We start from the raw sequence: 18,899 nt of genomic DNA on the forward strand, positions 1-18,899 counted from the left end.
GCTCGGCCGGGCCGCCTGAAAGGCCGGGATTAGCGAACATTAGCGGCCTTTGAGCGGCTCCGGGGCGCCCCTTCCCGGCCACGCCCCGCTCACTCCGCTGCCGGCCGAGGCCAGCGGGGACCTCGCCTCCGCGTGGGGCAGGCCCGCTCCCACTTACGCCACTTCATGCCCCAAGGCTGTCTGGGGAGGTCCCCAGCCCCCTAGTCCAAAGTGGTCTCCAAGTCGGGGAGCTGGGTGCTGCGCACTAGGCCGCGCTGGCCCTTGGTCCCCACGTGGCCTCTGAACCACTCCAGCGCCCCGTTCCCATCCCCGCCATCCCCACCGCCAGGTCCTGGCTTTCAACCTGCCCACCGCTGCCGCCGTGTCCCAGCGGCCCGCCTGGATCTCCCAAGTTCAGCTCTGGGCACTGTCCCCCAGCTCCTCTGCTCTGGAACCCTTGGCCCCAGGGGTACAGGTGTAGGTTAGTAACCCTCCCTCAATTCCCATTTCAGCACACCCTTTCTTTTAAATAGTCTGAGTGGAGGAGGGAGGGGACCCTCCCCACCCCAGGAGCCAGAGGAGGAGCTGCTGACCAGCACCCTGTCTCCAGGGAGAACTTGGAGGATGCACTCAGAACAGTCACAGAAAGCAGCCTTATTACTCCCACTTTAGAGAGGAGACATTGTGGCCCCTGTGTGGAGCGGCCTAGGATCAGGCCCTGGGTAGGTGTGGAGCAGACCTGGGTCACCACTCCCATTCCCCATTCTCATCTGGCCCGACTCCCTCCAGCCGCCTGCCTGTTCAGGGCACTGCTGGCCCTAGAGCCCTGAACCTCTGCCCAGCTGGGCTGGGGACTAGAGTTGGGGTCTTGACCTGGACCCCACCCATCATTGGCCTGCTGCCTGCAGGCTGTGGCCTGGGCTTGGTCTCCCCTCCCTGAGTTCCCATTCTGTTTCTGCTTAGTGCTGACCATCAGTGCCAGAGGCCACCTGGAACCTGCCTTCAGTCACCCAGCCACATGGACACGTGTATGCATGCACACGCATGTCCCCACATGCAGGTGCCCCTCAGCAAGTGCCCCTGCCCCAGGAGAGTAAACATCTTAATAGGAAGAAGCAACAGACTCCAAGAAAAAATGTGGCCAAACCTGACTCAGGCAGGCCTGTGGAGAGTTGGCTGCCCCAGGAGGCCCCCACTCCTGCTAACACCCCAGAGTCATGATGGCCTCTTAACTTTGGTGGTAAAACATTGACAGGATCCTGCCTCCCGCCCTCAAGCCAGACACCACATGGATGGTAGGGCTGGGTAGGAGGCACCAGGTGGTAGGGCCAGGTGTTGGCATTTCAGTGAGTGCATGCTGATGGGCACGTGTGTATCTTTGAGGGATGGCCATTAGAGCCTGAATGGCCCCCGGGCGCCTCCTTGGCCTGCCTTGCAATCTTGCCTGAGGGAAGACAGCTGTCCCCCATCCCCATGCGCCACTGATACACCCTGAACTGGTTTACCGGTTTCCCACTCTGTATCCCTCTGGGTCAGGACGGGGGGGGGGGGTAGATATCAGAGCGGCTTAAGGGGCTCCCCAGCTCTAGAGACAAACCCAGAACCTGCCCAAGCCCACGGCAGAGAGGCCGCTGAGACCTTCTGGGGTGACTCCCAGCCTAGGAGTCCTGCCTTTCCTGATGGGAGGTGTCTTTGGCCAGCTCCGACCCTCTGCCTCTGGGAAAGCAGGACAAAAGCAGGGTTATGCCCTCCACGGGCCCCCACTCTCCTGGCCAGGACAAGGACAGGCCTGGCTGGATCCTATGACTCTGGAGCAACCACAAGGAGCCTGGGGTTTGCCTCAGGAACCTAATCAAGTAATGACTGGGTTGGTGTGGAGGCAACCAGCCAAGAGGAGTGGCCCCACTGGCCTGTCCCCGTTGAAGACCCCTGCACCCCACTTCCCACTGAGAGGGTGTCAGGACCAGCACCAAGGCCTTCTTCAACCTCTCACTCCCAGTTTGGCCACTCTCCCTTCTTGGCCAGCTGAGTTCAGCACAGTTCCCCTTCTAGAATTTTCTGGAGCTTCTGGGTTAGCTGGGACTACTCTTCTGTCCAGCCAAAGGGAAGTGTTTCCCTGTGCACCATTAGCCTGGCCTTGCTGGGTAGACCTGGCCACTTGGTCTTGGCCCAGGTCAGGACCAGGAAAGGTAGATCAGGTAAAGGAAAGAGGAACAGGGACCCAAGGGTCCTGCAGCCACTGGCCAGCACGACTCAGCCAGGCCTCCTGAAATTGCCCTCTGCTCACTTAAAGCTCCAGGGTCTGGGCTGGACCCCTCTGGGCCTAGTGTCCACCACTTAGCCAGTCCTCAGGGCTATCCAGGGAGGCCCAGTGCAGAGGCAGCATGCAGGGGTGCCCAGAAGCCCTGGAGGGGCTGGCCACATCCCGGCCCCTACCATGAACCAGGATGGGTCTCCGTGCCTCCTTGATCACAGCCTCCAAGCACCCGTGTCAGCAAGGGAGACTGAGGAAGGCACAGTGTGCCATGTCTAGCCTGGGCCCTGGCAGGGGAGGCCCCCAGGGCTTGTGGGCGAAGGGCACACGCCACGCTGTTTGGCCAAGCAGGCTTTCGGGTGGGACTGGGGCCAGGGCCAGAGACTCCCTTGGCCGCCTCAGCCCAGGCGGGCAGTTTTAATTACCGCTCGCTGGGCCCATTGAGCCTCTCACTAATCTGGGGCCGCCGCCGCGGGCAGCTCAGGCAGGCGCCCCCTCCCCCTGCGGCCCGGGCACGGGGTCCCTGGGTTCTCACGTCCCGCCGGCCCCAATTAAAGTGAGCTTGGCGGGCCCGACGTGCTAATGAGCTCTGTAGGCTGCTGGGCTCAGCGCCAGGGGGCAGGGTGGGGTGGGCGGAGGCAGCTCAGGAAGGGTGGCTCGGTCCATCCCGGGAGAAGCCCCGGGAAGCTCTTCTGCCTACCTGCCGGGCTGAGCTCTCTGGCCCCCTCACTCGGTGAGGTGCCCAGCCCAGGGCGTAGCCTCTGACAGGCATGGGATTCGCACTCAGAGTCCAGATGCCCACAGAAAAGGCCGAGCAGCGCGGTGGGGGACCAGGTGCCTGGGGCTGTAGAGCCAGGCTAAGGCCACAGCCCTGGATGGGCTTCCTCTCACTTGGTCATTGTTCACTGGGCTGCCCAGTGGCCCTGCGGGTAGAAGCCAGTAGGGTGCATGTTCTGGCCCCTTTGGAGGCTTGACTCCTTGTGGGGGCTTAGGCTTGGGGTGCCCCTTGGCATTTTACCCAGGCTGGGCTTGGGCGCGAAGGGCCAGAAAGGGCTGAGAGTCCCAAGGCCCTGGTACTCCTGGCTCTACAGGGTCTGGGCAGCCATAGGTCAGGGGGCAGGACCAAGGAAATTTGTCAGAAACTCTTCAGGCTCTCTTGGGTGTCCAGTCTGAGACTGGGAGGTCCCTGGGATCGCTGGGCTTTGAAAACCTCCCTCTAAGAGTCTTCAGGTCACTGGGTGGCTATGGCCAGGGCCCAGGTTTTAGATCCCCACGTGGTGAGGGGCCCTTGTACAGCTCTCAAGGATCACAAGGCTGGCAAGATTGGACATTCCCTGGGAGGGTCCCTAACCAGACTGGGTGCTGACAGACTGACGGGCAGCTGTTGGGAGGGCTGTGTGCATGGGGTTGGGGTACTCTGCAAGAAGCACCTCCAATCTGCTTCCCAAATCTGCTATGCTGTGTGACTTGAAGGGTTCACCCTCTCTGGGCTTTTCTAAAGGCTGGGCTGGGAGTGGTGGTGTCCTGGAGGGGCCAGCACTGTGGCCAGGAGCCTTTCCCTCCCCCCGGCCTTCCCCATGCTGGAGCCTGGTGGTTTTGCTGGGGCCTCTAGGTGTGGCTTGCAGCCTAGCACCCCGTCCCCTCCCGTTATGCACTGTGGCCTAGGAGCTGACTCTGCAAAGAGGCGAACAGGAGCCCTGGCAGGCAGGTGCCCAGAGAGGAGCAATAGGCAGGCCTTTGGGGACTCTGGGAAGGCAGGGGTGCTGGGACCCCTGGCTGCAGCTTGCTGTGACCCTGACCCTGCCGGCCAACTGCATACCCAGGGCCTCGGGTCCAGTCAGCGGGGGCACTGCCAACACCTCTGCTCTGGTCCCCCCACCACCGTGCCCAGACGTGCAGGCGCATGTACAGTGACATGGGACACACTCACAGACAGGTGGCCCCTGGGTAAGCCTGGCCCCCAGCAGGGTTGGAGCTCAGTGACCCTCTGTGGTGTGCGGCCCTGCGGACCAAGTTTGTGCCGAGGGACTTGGAGGCCACAAGATGACCCAGTTTACTGGGAGAATCAGCTGCAGAGGTGGGGAACTGACGAAGCCACTCGAGGCCACACAGGGCGTGGGCACTGGACATGCAGGCCTGAAGACCCAGAGACGATGGACCCCGGGGCCAGGCCACTGGGCAGCATCAGTAGTCCAGTCCCTGCCCACTCATTCCCAGCTACCGACAGATCCTCTGGTCCCCTCCTCCCAGGGACGAAAATGACGGCTGGGAGTGGCCCAGGACCCCTCCCTGTGGCTGCTCTGTTGGACTGGGGAAGAGAAGCCGGTGGGTCCAACGGTGGCCTGGGGAGGGGGACTTCCTCCCCTTCCCTCTCGGCCCCATGAGCAGAGCACGGGAGGTGTTGGGGTCCTTTGTGGGACAGGAGCAACCTGAGTCCTGAGAGGCTGAAGGGAGGCAGGGGGGGCTTCTGGCCTCCCACTGCCCCTCCCTGGAGTGGCCCTAGTGCTTGCCGCTGCTCGGCTGGAGCCTGGTGCCAGCCTTGTCCCCTGGACAGCCGGTGAGCGTGGAGGTGTTATCTGTGACAGCAAGAGAAGGGCCATGTCGCGCCCAAAGCAGGTGTCGGCGCCTGGGAAGGGGCCAACTGGAAACCCAAGCTGCCCGCCTCGCTCTGCCCGCTGCAGACCTGGAAGGCCGTGGCTGGAGACGGAGGGATCAGCGCGACCCTTGTCCTGGCCCCTCCCTGGCAGATCTGCCCAGATACAGCAGGGCCAGGCACTTTCAGAGGGAGAGGGGGCTGGGAGAGGACGGCGGGAGGGGGCTGCCAGTCTGGGTGTCCCGGGCCCACACTGCCGCAGCCCCGCCTGGCCTTCCTGCCGGATGGCAGCAGATCTGGGGCAGGGCCGGGCGGCTCCGGTGTTGGCTTACCTGGCTGTTCTCACACCACCTTCCTCTGGGCACCCTGGGCCCCAGCGGTCCCCAGGGGCTTCCCATAGCAGGCCCACTTACCCATGGGCCTCCAGGTGTCCCTGACCAGGGCCCTTCAGTTGCACAGGTCAGTTCCTGCCCAAGGGGCCATGCTCTTTGCTGACCGCATGCCTCTCCTCTCTTGGGCCCACTCAGCGATGGCCTGGTCCGGAATGCCCCCTTGAGCCCCAGCTCCAGGCCCCGCACCTCCCTGCCCCATATCCGAGTTCTCATCCCGGGGCACTCTGCTGGCCCAGCTGGGCTCCCGAGAGGGCGGTGCAGCCCGAGTCTGTGCGGGGAGTGTGTGCAGCCGGCAGATCTAGGCCATTGGTGTCTAGGTGGGCAGCAGGGTGGCAGGGGCAGAGCCGGGATTGGTGTGGCCAGTGCTGCGTCAGCACCTCTCAGCCGGGGTGGGCAGGAGGCCCTGTCACCCCCACCCCACTGGGCTGAGGGCTAGGATGCGGTGTGGCTGCGGCCTCGCCCTGACGAAGCCCTTTTAAATAAATGAATGAAGTTGGGAGGAAGAGTGGGCAGGGCGCAGTGGGAGGGGGCCTCCCAGAGCTGGCCTGCTCTCAGAGGGCCCTGGGTACAGGGGACGTGGCCCCGGGCCCGGGGCTCATGCTGTGCTCAGGAGGGCTTGGGGTGTGAGGCCAGGGAGTCATGAGTCTCACCCACAGAGCAGGCACTCCTCCGTGGGCTGTGGCCCTGCGGACGTCAACACGCCCAGCGACACCCTGGCTGCTGTGGAGAGGCAGAGGCCCAGCTCAGGTACAGCGGGCAGCACCTACTAGCCGTGTGTGCTCGCCAGCCAGGGGCGCCCATGGTGTGCACCTTCCCTGGGCCCCACCTGGACCTGGAGACAGCCGGGCCCAGGGGAGTGGACCCTCCTGTGGACCTTGGCTCCATGATGGGCCAGCAGGGGACAGTGGCTCAGCAGGAGGCCTGCCTGTGGGAACCTGGGCCCAGTCCAGGTCCACCGGGGCCAGGCCTCCTGCAAGCCTTGCCCTGCCCTGCCTGGGCTGGGGCCTCGGGGTAAACAGAGGTCAGGTTCTGCTTCTGCCAGCCTCCCTGCCTCTGGGCACAGGCTCTGTGGGGCTCTGAGACCTCCTCCTCTCGTGGGGGCTCCTGGCGCCCCTGTAATGGGGATTCGGGAAGGGTGGGGCCTGGCCCAGCTGGCCTGAGCACGGCACGCTGTGGGAAAGGGGGCTCCACCTAGCAGGGGCCTGCGGGGCCCGTGTCCTCCCTCCAGGACAGAGGGGATGATCAGGGCGGGAGTAGTCTAGGAGGGCTACCTGGAGGAGGGGCCAGGGCAGGGCCAGCAGGAGAGAAGTGCCTGGGCTTGCTGGATGCAGAGCTGGCTAGCCACCCCAGTCCAGGCTCTGGCCAAGCCCCTAGGGCAACACTGACTCCTGGCCATCCTGGGGACAACAATGGCCGGCATTTAAATTCCAATTGAGGCGGCCAGAGTGGCCGCGGGCCGTGAGAACGGGAGCCGCCACCCCCGGCCCAGCCCCGCCCGCTGCATTCCTGCCTCCCCGGAGATGGCCGTGGCTGGCCGTCGCCAGGGGGCCCGGAATGCAGTGCTCAATGGACAGGGACAAGGGCCCATTGAGCAGTGACGGGCCGGATTGAGCCGTCAGTGCCCCCCAACTCAGGACCCCTCCTCTGTCCCCACCCCCTCCCCCAGCATTACCGATGTCAGCTGCTTGTGGGCCCCTACTCCTGCCCTCCTGAGCCAGGCCCCAGCAGGCCTGAGCCGGGTCCCATTGGACTGGCCACCGGGCCTCTGCCCTCAGCCCCTCCCCGCCCGCAGCGGGGCCTCTCAGAGCCTTAATCTATCATGTCATGGTCTGGGCCCGAGCTTTCAGGAGCTGCCCAGCGTCCTCAGGGATAGAAGGCCATGCTCTTGGGCCACTGGCCCAGCTGACCACTGCCTCTTCTGGCTTGCCTGGTCTCCCACTTTGCCCTGTCCTGTGACCAACGGTCCCCTGTCAGCCCACAAAGACAAGGACCCCCCATTGCTCCCCAGTAGCTGCCCCAGGCCTGTCATTTGGGGTCCCCCAGGTACCTGGTGTTTGAGAAACCAGGTTGGAATATGGCTGGCCTGGGACTGATGCCCATTTCCGCTGGACCCAAGGCAGGGCACCGTGGCCTCCGCACAGCGTGTCAGGGAAGACAGAGGCTACTCGCACTCCTGCCCTCTGGAGCCTGAGGCAGGCCCTTCTTGTTTTTTAGATATTTTAGTTGTCAACGGACACTTATTTTACCTATCTGTATGTGGTGCTGAGCGTGGAGCCGTGCCCACCCGTGCCAGGCACGCTCTGCCCTGGGCCCCAGCCCAGCCCCAGCGGCCCTTCTTGGAGCAGCTGGAAGTGCGTCTGCTGCCCTCTCCCTGGCAGGCCCATGGGACCGGACCCACCTTTTGGCTGGATCTGCCCCATCCTTTGCCCCTACTGCGGACGAGCCCTGGCCTGAGCGTCCCCCTGGTGGGGCCTGCCGCCAGCCCTGGGCTCAGACTGCTCCGTGGCCGATCTGACATGCCACAGGGGTCCCTCCCTCCCCCTGGCCAGGGCCCAAGTATACCAGGAGGACGCCGGGCACCTGAGCCCTGGCTGGACCGTCCCAGGGGCAGGTAGGGCCAGAAGGCAAAGGCCCTGCCTGGTGCTGGGGCCTCGGCTGGGGGCTGGGAGGAGCTGGCACCACCCAGGGACAGGGCATGGGAGGGACCCTAGGGAAGCCTCCCTACCCTGCTTGGGAAATGAGCCCACCCTGTCTCCTGCGGTCCTCGGCAGGGGACTGGCTGTGACTGGCTGTTCATCTGGCATGGGCATGTCCCCCCAGGAGCCTCAGGGTACTCTCAATAGTGAGGGCCTGCAGAGCAGGGAGGTGGAGGCACCTGGAGAGCAGGAGCCTGTCACGCCACCCGCTTCCCTGAGCAGCCTGTCAGGAGTCCAGCCTTGGCCACCCACCACTGTCCAGCCCTCCTTGGCTGGTGTTGCTCAGGTGAGTCCCCAGGTCCCAGGAGGTACTCTGGACAGAGAGGTGTGAAATGAATGTGGAACGAGTGAAGGCCAAACTCCAAGTCCTGATTCACAAACATGGAGCCCAGTGTCCAGTCACCCAGCCCCGGGTAGAGAAGCAGCTGTGCAAAGGCCCTGAGGTGCGGGCACCTGTCCTGAGTGCAGGTGCCCAGGCTGAGCTCTCATGGTGCCCTCTCTCTTTGCAGCTGAGGACCTTTGCCCTGTCGTGGCCTGCAGGGTCCCTGTCCCCAGAGCAGGCCCAGACTCCTGCTGGGAGCCCCTGCTGGCCCTGACTCCTGCCCTCCCCTTGGTTGCCACATGTGGTCCACTTCATGAGACACCTCACGAGCTCCATTTTCGAGGAAAAGCCCTGAGCCAGCTGGACCAGCAGAGTGGGGTGTGACACCTCAGGAGGCTGGGTCCCCAGGACCGCCCACCAGGCTCTCTGCTGGCTCCCACCCTCCACACCTCATCAGCTGGGCTGGACTGGGCAGGAGCAGGCCTGCGCCAGGCCTGGTGTCCAGGATGTGCTGCAGGCGGCTGCCCCAGGGTTGAGCCCAGTTCCTTAGGACGGCCCTTAACCTTCCTCCCCAACCCACCAGGTTGTCACACCTCTGGGCCTCAGTGCAGGCTGTGCTCCAGGTGGGCCATGCCTGGGAGAAGGCAGTCTGAAGGGGCCTTGAGCCCAAGGCCAAGAGGGAGCAGGGGTGATCACGTTCAGCCTACAGCCCGTGAGAAAGGGCCCGGGAAGGCGTAGTATGAAGTCCCCAGGAGAGAAGCAGCCGTGCAAAGGCTCTGAGGTGGAGGCACGCTTGGTGTTTCGGGAGGGTGAGGAGCAAGGTGGTCCAAGAGCTGGTTCTGGAAGCCCTGGCCATGCTGAGGAGCTAGGAGCCCAGGGCCCTGAGCAAAGAGGAATGCGACCCCATGAGTTTAAAATGGACCCTGGACTGCCTAAAGAAGGGACGGAGGTGTGTAGATGTCCCCACCTTCATGGCAGGGCCCAGAACCCAAGGGGGCTTTGGGAAAACAGCAGCAAGCAGTGCCGGAGCTGGGTCCTGACCTGCTCGTCCCCCCATCACCCCAGGCCCAGCCTGGGCCAGCCCCTCCAGCCCCAGATATCCTAGGTCAGTGACCCTCAGACAGTTGTCCTCTGGCCCAGGTGTCCTACAGCCTGGAATTGCTGTTACTGCACTGTGACTCTGTCCCCACTTCTGCCAGGACACAGATGGTGGCTGCACGTCCCTCCAGGGTACAGCCTCAGGTAGAGGCTTGTCTCAGCCTCTCAAGGGCACAGCCAAGGTGTGAAGGGCCCTGGGTCTCCAGCTGGACCTTGCCGCTCTGCTCTCGGGGAGTCTGTCCGGGAGCGCAGGACAGACCCGGGCCCAGGGCAGCCCTCCTCCGTCCCTGAGTTCTGAGGGTCTGTGTTCATCTGCTGGTCTGTGTGTAACAGTCGGATTTTACTCTGTTTAATATTTTGCTGGGGATTGAACCCAGGGTCTCACTCGCCACCCAGCTGCACCCCGTCCTTTTTATTTTATCTTTTTAAAAAATATTTTAGATGTTGATGGACTTTTATTTGCTTCATTTATCTTTATGTGGTGCTGAGAACCGAACCCAGGGCCTCCCAGGGCCCGGCGAGCGCTCCTCCACGGAGCCCCAGCCCCATCCCATTTCACCTCGGGACAGGGTCTGCCAGGGAGCCCGGCTGTGCGGAGCTGGCCACCCTCCTGTCTCGGCCCTGGGCTGCTGGCACCCGGCTGCCGGTCGTGAAGCTGTGCGGCATGTGCCCTCCTCCCACGCTGCCCAGGTCCCAGCCCAGCCCAGCCTCAGCCCTGGCTGAGAGCCACCTGCACAGCAGTCCAGGCCCTGGGCAGGGCAGAGGCAGCCCTGGGCCTGGTCCGTGCTGTAGCTGGGCAGCCCAAGGCATGGGGTCTGCACGCATCACTGCACATGCTGGTCAGGCCCTTCACGGGCAACTCCTCTTCTCCAGGGGCCGGGGCTTCCCCGAGACCGAGCTGCTCCCCAGGACCGGGTGGTGTCCCCCAGAGTGCCCCAGGTGCTGGTGGGCTGCAGCAGAGGTAAGGACACAGTCGGACGAGGCCCAGCACCAGGCCCAGGTCCAGCACTGGGCCCTCCTCCAGTCCAGCCCAGGCTACAGGACGGTCCTGGGCTGGGGGCTGGGGGCCACTGTGTTCAAGGCACTGTCAGTGGGCTCTGGTACCCCTCAAGGGCTAGGAACCCCGCCCCGTGGCAGAGCAGGCTCGACCCTGCCCACTGGCGGCTGGGACCCGGGGGCCTGGGCCTGGGGCACATCCGGGGCCTCCTACAGCAGAGTGCACCCTGTGCTGCCCCCCGTGCAGGGGGGCTCTGGTGGGGGGGGCAGGGCTGACCGCCAGCATGGGAGAGGGTGAGGCTAAAGTGAGTTGGGGCTGGAGGTGTCTGGGGCACCCTGTCCCACACACCCTGGGTGCAGACACCAACAGAAGCCCCCGTTCCTGGTCCTGACAATAGTGTCCCCAGGTGTCATCCTGAGCCTCCCATCTCCACCACCTCTGCTCTTCCCTCAGCCACATCTCTGTGGTCTGCATTTCACAAAGGACCTCACAGAGCAGGCACACCCAAGCTTCGTCGGTGAGCTCGGAGCCAGGACCCCAGGCTCAGTGCCTTCTGGGCTGTGACCACCCCAAGATGGGAAGAGTGACCGAGAGGACAGTGCTGGCCAGGGGTGTGAGGAGCTTAGAGAGAGGTTCTGGTAGGGGCCAGAGCTGCCTGTGTGGGGCCTGGGCATGGAGAGGGGTAGGTGCTGGCAGGGAAGCTCTGCCGTGGAGCCTGGGGCACTCTGACGTACAAAAGGCTCAGAATGGAGGCCAGGCTCAGCCCAGGAGGAGCCCATGGCAGCAAGACAGGAGGCCAGTGACTTCCACACAGCAGCCACGAGGGGTGGGTCACCGGCGAGTTGGGGATTGCGGGGCAGGCTGGGAGAACTGCGCAGAGAGGCTCTGGGGAGCGGCCAGTGGCCTTCGAGTCTCCACCTGCCCCACCAGCCAGTTTCTGGCACTACCAGTTCTGTGAGCTCAGCATCAGCAAGCGGAGGAGCCTGGAGCCCTTCACGAGAGGACAAGGTGTCTGCGCCTGTGAACGTGAGTTTGTGTACACAGGGGCCTTGGCACGGCTGGAGAGCCACTCTCGGCCCCCAGGTCCTGCCAGGCTGTAGAAGCACAGGATTGGTGGTCTGGGGGCTGGCCGAGGGTCTTCCTGCAGTGGGAGGGTGGATGGGGTATGATGGCATCTCTCTGGAGTCCATCAGCTTATGGTGTGGGGATTTGCTTCTCCAAGGACTGGACCCAGCAAGGGGGACCTGGTGGCTTCATGCCGCGGGGGTGCAGGCCAGGCAGGCCCAGGCCTCTGGGCCAGAAAGTGTTCACGGCCGGCTTCGGTGAGCAGAGAAGGAGGTGCGGGCAGCCCTCCTGAAACAATGCCAGATGGGGATGACCACTGGCCTCCTCCTGTGCCCCGTGGCCAGGGCCCACTGCCCAGTGGAGCGCCAGAGGGTCTCGCGTAACCAGGAGGAAAAGATTTGAGCAAGAACTAGCCCATGGGTGAGGCCAGCTCCAGGCCCTGGGGTGACCCTTGTTGAACCCCTTCAGTTTCTGAGGCCACTGTGGAGGGGCAGTTGTGGTGAGATGGTGATGGGGTGTGCCTGGTCTGGAGGACTTGGGTAACCCAAGGAAGGCCACTTATGTAGACATTTCTGGGGTGTTCAGAGGAGGAGTGGCTCTTTTTGATTTGCTGTGTGCCCTGGGATAGGTTGCTGCCCTCTCTGAAACTCAGATTCTGCATCATCTACTGAGACCATTCATCTCTCTGAGTCCCCAAAGTACAGGAGTCTCAAGCAGGGAGCCCTTTCCTGCGCTGACCAGGTTTGCTCAGGGTACCCGACTGCCCGGCTTTGGTGGCCTGGCCTGGGAACTGGGTAGCCTGGGCATGGCACTGGTCACAGTGGTCCTGACCAGGTTGGGCACCTGGGTGGGAGGGAGACCTGAGCTTGAGCCAAGCAGTTGTGCCCTCAGGACGGTCACATGTGAGTGCATACACACGTGGCCACATGGGCACCCAGGCGGGTGTCCAGCCCCAAGCCATGCTGCAGTTAGAGCCCTGCCCTGGCCTCGGGCCTGGGCTCCGCGGGGTGCAGGCTCCGCAGCTGCTGGTGCAGGGAGCTGCCCAGCCTTGCCCTGACCCAGTTTTCCAGGCCTGGCCCAGCTCTGTGCCCATGACGGCAGGCACTGCTGCTCTCCTGGGCAGCACCAACGTCATGGCCCACACCACCTCCTGGCTGGCTTGGTGTGCCCAGGGCTCGTCCCTGCCTGGTAGGCCCCTCCTGGGACTCAGCTGCCCCAGGCCCACCAGCATCCTGCCCTGGTCATTACTACAGTGAGGGAGGCCCCAGGTGAACTGCTGTGGTGTCCAGAGACCGGGCCCTGTGGCCTGCGTTCCAGGGTTGAGCGGGCGCTCCCCGCCATCCCCTCCTGGAGGCCACTCATGGATCCTTGAGGGGCCAACGGATTTTCCGAAAAGCCACAGAGCCCCAGGGGCTGGGAAGGCCCAGGAAAGCATCGCAGAGGAGGGGAGGGCAGGAGGGTCCATGGCCAGAGGCTGAGGGGCCAAAGCCACTGGGAGGAGGGAAGGTGGGGGAGGGCAGCTGGTGGCTCGGGGAAGCCAACCCTGGCCTGGCCAGCCTGACAGGCCCCGGCCATCTCACTGAGGTGAGGCAGACCCTCGGCCTGAGACCACCTGAGAGTGCTGGGCTCCGGCCCAGCTGGCCTCGCAAGGACACCCTCGCCCAGCCCACCCTGAGGCAGTGGCCAATCCTAGGCAGGTTCTGCTGGGAGCTGGAGGTGTGGGGACTGGGCCGAGACCTTGGAAGGGCCCAGCTGGCTTCAGGAAGGGGAGCCCAGTGTGCCTACTCCAAGAACTGCCCAGTCCTCAGGCAGCTCAGCCCGGGTCCAGCTCTCTGTCCTTCCTCCCCCTCTCACCCTGAGCTGCGAAGCCCCTGGGTCTGTCACTCCTGGTGGGGCCCATGAGAGCGGTGGCCATGTGTGCAGCCTTGTCTGGCCAGGGTCGGGGACGGTCTTTGCACGTGTGGGCAGTTACAGTTACGCGGGGTGGTGCGCACTGCCCGAGACCCTTTCCTAACACCCGACCCCTGTCTGGTGGTCAGCCTCCGCCACACCCCCAGTCCCTTGCCTGTGTGGCCCGAGAACAATAAAGCTGTCAGCAGTCGGGCCCCAGGGCAGCGGGCGTGGCAGGAGGAGCTCCAGAGGACATCTCTATTAGGGCTGCGCACCCTGCCCCGTCCATCCTGTCCAGCCCTGGGGTGTCCAGAAGTCAGAGTGCCCGCCAGGCACAGGAGCTCCCTGTTCACCAGGCCTCCCTCAGCCCAGGGAGCCCAGGCCCGTGGAGAGGACCACCTGAGACTGGAGCACGGGCGGGCGGGGACTGGTGAGGGTCATGACAGGAGCCGGGGACGGGCCTTCGGGGGCAGCACCCAGCCCTGCAGGCCTCTGGGTGTCCAGAGCCCCGTTCTGCCCAGCCCCAGCAGCCCCTCCCCGGTGTTCCTGGCGGCAGGTGGTGGCAGTGCTGGGGACCTGGGGCCTCCACAGACACTCCTCCCCAGTAGCCCCCATATGCCAACCGGGGGCTGCAGAGGTCCCCTTCCCTGGGGAGCTGGCCGCGTCCTTTGGGAGGCAGGGCCGGAGCAGCCCCCCGCAGGCCTTCACCCTGCCCACCTCACCTGACTGGGGCAGAGAAGGCCCCCCATGAACTTCAGCGAGGGCCCTGTCCTTGGCAAGAGGCGGCTTCTGTTTGGGGTGCTATGGGGTCCAGCCGAGGCCAACCGAGGCGTACCTCACAAATTCCTCCTGACTGAAATCCCCAAAGATCCTTCTCGGGGAGCCCAGGGCCCACTCCTTGGTGTCCCCTCTGAGCACTGTGTGAGGTCCCCTTCCAGCAGCTTCCCATACCGAGAGACAGGCCCTGAGCCCCGGCACTGGCAGGTGGTGTGGGCCTGGCCGTGAACCCCAGGCCCAGGCCCATACTGCTGCTGCAGCCCTGAGACACAGGGTCAGCAGGGGCGGGATGAGGCTGCAGGGACCGGGCTGACTGCTGGGCAGGTTGCGCAACTTGCTGGGCTCTGCTGGCCACCGCAGCAGAGTTGGGGGCAGGGGTGTGGCTCTTGGGGCCCTGACTTGGGGGCCTCTGCAGAAGGGGCCCCTGGAGTGGCCATTGCCCAGCCTCAGAGAGTTCTCTGCAAATGGTGCCTTCTCCAATCAGCTCTGGGTGGCCCTGTGTGCCAGCTTGCAGACCCTGGGTCCTGGTGGGAGGACCTCCGTGTGCAGCCAGGTGCGGGGCCTGGGGCTGGGGGCCTTGAATGTCCCTGGCTCCCTGAATGCTGCAGAGAACACTCCACCCTCTCCAAGCCCAGCTGAAACCTCCAAAGAGCACGGCAATCCTGTGGCCACTGGGCCCCTCAGCAGGGCAGGCCACAGGGTGCTCTGTGCCTCAGTTTCCCTACTTTTCTAAACAGGGCTGATGAAAGGGCCTCTGTCTGTGCTGACCTCACCGTCCTCCCTGCCATGCAGGACATGGGTTGCCCAACCCACATCATCCTGGGGAGGGCCGGGGTCCCTTGGGCTGGCCCGGATGCTGTCTGCAGCCACAGTGGCTGAGACTGAGCCCCCCACTGTCCCCAGGCTCAGCTGGCCAAACTGGACTCTCAGGCTCCGGTTGGACACTGTGCTGGGATTTGTGTGTGGTGGCTGGGTGCGGGGATGGCAGGGTCAAGGGTGGTGGGGTGAGGCTCTGAACAGGGCACTGGCCGTGCTGCCCGGGGGTGCCCAGAAGAGCCGGGAGGACCAGGAGGAGTGGGCATTCTGCGGTGGAGACGGTGGGGCTGCGGAGACGGCAGGCCGGCTTGGTCGGGTGGCCTGGACGCCTGACTCAGCTGCAGCCTGGAGTTGGGCTTGTTTATTTTTGGCAGGAAGGGGGTGGGGAGGGGAGGGAGGCCTTTTCAAAAAATAATAATAATAAAAACGTTCATTTAGCAGGCTCCCAAGGCGTGCTGAACTCCAGAAGGGCCCTGGAAAAATGCTGAGCGGGTTTAAGTGTAAATGGACCCAAAACACCATAATTAAATTTCCCTTGGATTTACCAGAGTTTGGGGTCAAAGAAAAAATAAAACTTAGGGAAAATACACTTGAGGTTTCAGGCAAATGCCAAGTGCTTAGGAAAATAGATTTCTGAGCTGCTCAGCGGCTACTGGCTTGGCCCTCCAGCTGTCTGTCGGGGGCCTGAGCCCCTCCCTGCTGGACTCCGCTGCCCTCCCCTGGCCTCCCCTGTGGCTGCCTCCTGCCCTTTTACCTTGGCTAAGCAGCCTGACTATGCCGGGCTTTGGATGGGGAGTGGGAGCCCCCCGCTTCAGATGGGTGGACACCAGGACAGTCTGAGCTCTCACCTCCTACCACACCTCTCTCCTCTGCCTGCAGACAGCTCTGGTCTCCCATCTTTGCTCATCTGAGAGCAACCACATTTTCCAAATCAAAAGTCAGGACTTGAGGTCTAGAGATGTGAGTGAATGAAGGGGCAAAAAGACCAGAAAGTCTGGTCTGAGACCAACACGGTAAGTCCCAGCTCCCAACAGCACATGGTTCATGTTGTTGCCCTTTTTGCTCAGCCTGTCAGGAAGCTCAGAGCTAAAATTTAAAAATCTTGCATAGTAGCTAGTGTTGGCTGAGGGATTTTGGAATGTTTTCTCTCTTTTTTTCCAAGTTCTTTAAAATTCCATTTCTGTTATAACAAGCAAATCAAATGTGCTTTTTTTTTTTTTATCTTTACCCTCATTCTCTCAGAATAAATTAAAAAGGCAGAAATCACCCATGATTTCATCTGCCCATAAGACCCCACTCAAGCGTGCTCTCTCCTCTTTGGGGAAGGGGTCAGCCCTGCCCAGCTTACGGGACTACTGAGGGGCCCTATTCCTCTTCCCATGATGCCTACCCTTGTGCCTAGACCCCTCCTGGGGAGGAGTCTCATGGCAGGGTGGAAGAAGCTCCCACCAGCTCCGGGCTAGGCACCCACAGAGGGCTGGCTGGGCAGGGTGCTCCCTGAAAGTCCCTGTCCTGGAGTCTAGGCTGGCCCTGTGGGCAGTGGGCAGTTTGCAGATCCAGGTCCTCTCCAGAGCGTCCTCTCTGCCAGTGGCACCCCGTGACACCCCATCGGCCCAGGTCTGGCAGGGGCAGCCCAGGAAGGCAGATGTGAAGTTGGCCCCTGTGGCCTGCTGGTGTCCTGCAGCCTGGGCACTTCACTTGGTGCTCCTCTGGGGCAGCCCTCTTGCCTGCTCACCAACACAGGCCCCAGCAAGCCAGGGCACCCAGCTCTGAGTCGGCACCCGGGCTGGGCTTGGCTGGGCCATCAACCTCTGCCTGGGCCTGGCCTCCACCTCCCACCGGGCTCTTCACTGTGGATCCTGCAGGAGTGGGCCTTGGGATGGGGCACTGGACTGGGGACACTGGCAGTCTGGAGGCTCCCTGATATGGGTCCAGCCACCCTGGACTCCTGCACCACTGACAGGCCCCCTTAATCAGAAGCTCTCCAGGGAGGGCCGCCCTGGGATGCAGGACGCAGTTGGGTAGTGCTGACGGGGTGGGGAGACAGGGGTCTGATTAAGGCTGGTAGAGGGGCGGCAGCACACCATCCAGGCAATGATGTGCCAGCCCGAGGGTGGCACCTGCCTTGTCCCAGTGTCCAGGAGGTGGCCCCCAACCCCTGTGCTCTTTGCTGAAGCTGACCACTTAAAGTGATGGCGCTGAACATCAAAGTTTGTCTGACATTGCCTTCGGGGAGGACTGGCCTTCGGGGAGGCCACCCTGGAGAGCGTGCCTTGCTCCTGACAGCACCAGCCCCTCTGGAGGCAACGTGGCTGCTCTCTGCCCCATGGCCCCCAGACAGAGCCCACAGTGTCTGAGAGCCCCCACTGAAGGGGTGATGCCAAAAGAAGTGGGTCCCCTGGGTGTGCAGTGGACAGGACAGAGGCTCAAACGCCTGGGCCCGAGGGCCTGAGCGCTCACGGGGAAAGGGGCCCTAACAAGCCAAGCCGGCTAGGAGCTTGAGATGAGATGGCCCTACACCCACAGGTGTCCTTACAGAAGGCAGAGGGGGGACACAGAGACACAGAGAGGGCCCATGAAGAGCTGGGAGAGGGGCCGGTGGGGTCAGGTTAGGGTGCACACATGGGAGGAGTGGGGCTGGGCCAGGAGCATTACACCAGGAGACAATCCTAGAAACGAGGTAAAACTGTGCCAGGATGGTGGACGCTGAGCAGGTTCAGGTGCCCAGGAAACAGGGCACCACTGATCCAGGGAGACAGGCCTGGAGCTCCTCAGAGCCCTCCTACCTGCAGGAGCCTCTCATGGGAGGCCAGCCTCAGGTGCCCCTCCAGTAGCAGGCACCTCCCTGTCTCTCCTACCATCTTCTTCCCACAAAGGAACCAGGAGGGTCAACACTATCCCAACACCCAGAGGAAGAGGGTCAAGGAGACACAGGAACAGACTCATTGGCCAGTTAATGGACTAGGACAGGACATCTGCTGCCGCCTGAGGATGGCATCCTGGGAGGAGACCTGGGTGGCAGCTGCCCAGGGAGTGCACTGGAGTGAGGCTGGACAGTCCTTGGGGGGTTCAGCCAGTCTGGAGGGATATAGGCTTGGCCAGACCAGGTGACAAGGGTGGCAGAGGCCGAGGTGCCCAACTGTGAGGTGAGTACAGGGCACAGGGCTCCCTGAGGTCAGCCCAGGCTGTGCCTGGAGCTCAGGGTGAGCACTGCATGCTGGGCAGGGATGAGCAACTGGGGATGAGGGGCTGCCGTGCCCATGTTCCTGATGAGCAAACAGACCCCAAAGCCTGGTGGGGGACCCCCTCCTCCCTGGCTGGTTCCCATTAGCTCGGTCCTCTGAGGCCCTGCCTGAACATGGGAGAGATGCTTATGAGGGTGGTCACAGAAGCTAGGCATATGGGGCAAGAGGACCCAGAGCATCTGCAGAGCAGTACCAACTGCTTCCTGGCCTGATGGGGAGGCCAAGCTGGTGCTCCTAGGCACTGATATCAGCAGCTTGGACCTTCACCAGCTGGAACGTGTCCCATCCTAAGGTGCCCCACACTTTTGGCCAGTTTGGACTCTGCCACCAGCTCCCCACATGGTCCTTTCTCAGAGCCCTAGGGTGGGCTCCCCACACCTGGTGGCTCCCAGCCTCAGCTTTCTATTTGGAGGCCTGACAGACACACAGCCTCCAAACCTGTTTTCTCCCTGGAAGGGAGGTTGTGACCCCGCAGCAAGGAGCTCAGCTGAGCTGCACTTGTGCCATAGGGACTTGCGTCTATGATGCAGAGCATGTTCCCTGCATCTTCGTCCTCACCGCCAGGCCTGGGCACATACATTTGCCTCTGCCTGGAATGCGGTCCTGCTTCCTCCACCTGAGGAATTCCTGCTCACTCGGCGGGGTTCAGTTCAGCGGCCACTTCTCAGTGAAGCTGCCCACACTCCCCGTTCCCCACTGAGACCTCCCCTGTGAGCGGGTGAGCACAGTCCCCGCGCGCCTGGGCTGCGCTGTGCGAAGAGAGGCCTGTGCTGGG

The sequence above is a fragment of the Marmota marmota genome, unplaced genomic scaffold, assembly GCF_001458135.2.
Source record: "Marmota marmota marmota unplaced genomic scaffold, marMar, whole genome shotgun sequence".
Lineage (NCBI taxonomy): Eukaryota > Metazoa > Chordata > Mammalia > Rodentia > Sciuridae > Marmota > Marmota marmota.